Here is a 2,500-nt window from a genome sequence, read left to right on the forward strand (position 1 = left end):
CTGAATCTCCCCTTTCGAAATTTCGGGTACCACCCGTTTACTCCCAAACGGTTTCACGTACTCTTGAACTCTCTCTTCAAAGTGCTTTTCAACTTTCCCTCACGGTACTTGTTCGCTATCGGTCTCGTGGCCGTATTCAGTCTTAGGTGGAGTTTACCACCGACTTTGGGCTGCACTCTCAAGCAACCCGACTCTGAGGAGCGCCCCTCCCGGGAGGCAAGCGCGGAGGTCGCACGGGCCTGGCACCCTCTCCGGGCCGTGGCCCCGTTCAAGAGGGACTTGGACTCTCCGGCGCCCCTCGGGAAATTGGACGCTCCCAAACGCCACAGCGCTCGGCGCCCCGCGGGGGGCGCGAGCTTTGGCCCTGGAGTCGATCCCTGTTCGCTCGCCGTTACTAAGGGAATCCTGGTTAGTTTCTTTTCCTCCGCTTATTAATATGCTTAAATTCAGCGGGTGGTCTCACCTGCTCTGAGGTCGGCCCAAATGATATAGTTGCCCGTGGAGAGGGAGTAATAACCGAGCCCCCACCGATCCGCAGGCGAACGCCGTCAAAAAATAACGAAGCGTCTCACCTCGACCGGCGGGGACGGGTCTCGCCCAATCTCCCGCAGAGCCCCCTATCAATCCGGGCGACGATCCATCCCAGCGAGGGATGCTCGTCGCCCCAGTACGCAAACGTTTCCGTTCGCGAACTGAATTGCCGGCCCTCAGCCAGGCGTAGCCCGGGAACAAAATCCGAGGGCTGCAATGTGCGTTCGAAACGTCGATGTTCATGTGTCCTGCAGTTCACAATTCGACGCGCAGTTAGCTGCGTTCTTCATCGATCCACGAGCCGAGTGATCCACCGTTTAGAATTTCTTTCTTTCATTTCATTTTATGTAAAAAATTCGTTTCATCGAAACATACAAACTGGGAATTTTTTCCCTTCTTTGCGAGCGAGTTGGGCGTGTGTCTTTTAAAGCCGGCTTTTGAAAGCCGGGCACCCGACTGCTCGCCTTCTTTGTCCCTTTTTCTCTTCACCAATTCGTTCCAAAGCTACGATTTTATAATCGAAAGCTGTAATGATCCTTCCGCAGGTTCACCTACGGAAACCTTGTTACGACTTTTACTTCCTCTAAATGATCAAGTTTGGCCATCTTTCCAGCAACATCGGCGCCACCGGTGTTGAGGCGGCGAGCGCCGCGCACCAGTCCGAAGGCCTCACTAAATCATTCAATCGGTAGTAGCGACGGGCGGTGTGTACAAAGGGCAGGGACGTAATCAACGCGAGCTTATGACTCGCGCTTACTGGGAATTCCTCGTTCATGGGAAACAATTGCAAGCCCCAATCCCTAGCACGAAGGAGGTTCAGCGGGTTACCCGGGCCTTTCGGCCAGGGAGGACACGCTGATTCCTTCAGTGTAGCGCGCGTGCGGCCCAGAACATCTAAGGGCATCACAGACCTGTTATTGCTCAATCTCGTGCGGCTAGGAGCCGCCTGTCCCTCTAAGAAGATAGCTACGTCGGAAGCATAATAGATTCCGACGCCTAGTTAGCAGGCCAGAGTCTCGTTCGTTATCGGAATTAACCAGACAAATCGCTCCACCAACTAAGAACGGCCATGCACCACCACCCACCGAATCAAGAAAGAGCTCTTATTCTGTCAATCCTACCGGTGTCTGGGCCTGGTGAGGTTTCCCGTGTTGAGTCAAATTAAGCCGCAGGCTCCACTCCTGGTGGTGCCCTTCCGTCAATTCCTTTAAGTTTGAGCTTTGCAACCATACTTCCCCCGGAACCCAAGAGCTTTGGTTTCCCGGAAGCTGCCCGCCGAGTCATAGAAGGAACTTCGGCGGATGGCTAGCTGGCATCGTTTATGGTTAGAACTAGGGCGGTATCTGATCGCCTTCGAACCTCTAACTTTCGTTCTTGATCAACGAAAACGTTCTTGGCAAATGCTTTCGCATCGGTTCGTCTTGCGACGATCCAAGAATTTCACCTCTAACGTCGCAATACGAATGCCCCCGTCCGTCCCTATTAATCATTACCTCGAGTTCTGAAAACCAACAAAATGGAACCGAGGTCCTATTCCATTATTCCATGCACACAGTATTCAGGCGACCAACGGCCTGCTTTGAGCACTCTAATTTGTTCAAAGTAAACGTGCCGGCCCACCAAGGCACTCGGTGAAGAGGACCAAAGAAGGATAACGGAGCCTCGCGGACCCCACCGGCAGGACGTCCGGACCGGCCAGTTGAGCACCGACAAGCGGCGAACCGACCGTCCGAGACACACCTCCGACTACGAGCTTTTTAACCGCAACAACTTTAATATACGCTATTGGAGCTGGAATTACCGCGGCTGCTGGCACCAGACTTGCCCTCCAATAGATCCTCGTTAAAGGATTTAAAGTGTTCTCATTCCGATTACGGGGCCTCGGATGAGTCCCGTATCGTTATTTTTCGTCACTACCTCCCCGTTCCGGGAGTGGGTAATTTGCGCGCCTGCTGCCTTCCTTGGATGT

General features: G+C 53.6%; 3 non-coding genes across 3 annotated transcripts in view; all 3 read right to left on the reverse strand.

The window, feature by feature from the left end:
• LOC139696098 (large subunit ribosomal RNA) overlaps positions 1-477 on the reverse strand; it is a 4,115-nt gene extending 3,638 nt beyond the window's left edge. Inside the window, exon 1 of the ribosomal RNA XR_011702575.1 lies at positions 1-477. This exon is cut by the window's left edge and continues 3,638 nt beyond it. This is a non-coding gene — a ribosomal RNA (large subunit ribosomal RNA).
• A 224-nt stretch (positions 478-701) lies between these two features.
• LOC139696083 (5.8S ribosomal RNA) lies at positions 702-856 on the reverse strand. Its single transcript, XR_011702560.1, has one exon. It is a non-coding gene; the product is annotated as a 5.8S ribosomal RNA (ribosomal RNA).
• Positions 857-1,059: 203 nt separating this feature from the next.
• LOC139696091 (small subunit ribosomal RNA) overlaps positions 1,060-2,500 on the reverse strand; it is a 1,865-nt gene continuing 424 nt past the window's right edge. The window contains exon 1 of the ribosomal RNA XR_011702568.1: positions 1,060-2,500. This exon is cut by the window's right edge and continues 424 nt beyond it. This is a non-coding gene — a ribosomal RNA (small subunit ribosomal RNA).

Source organism: Hetaerina americana, unplaced genomic scaffold, assembly GCF_022747635.1.
Source record: "Hetaerina americana unplaced genomic scaffold, ioHetAmer1.1.p SCAF_671, whole genome shotgun sequence".
NCBI lineage: Eukaryota > Metazoa > Arthropoda > Insecta > Odonata > Calopterygidae > Hetaerina > Hetaerina americana.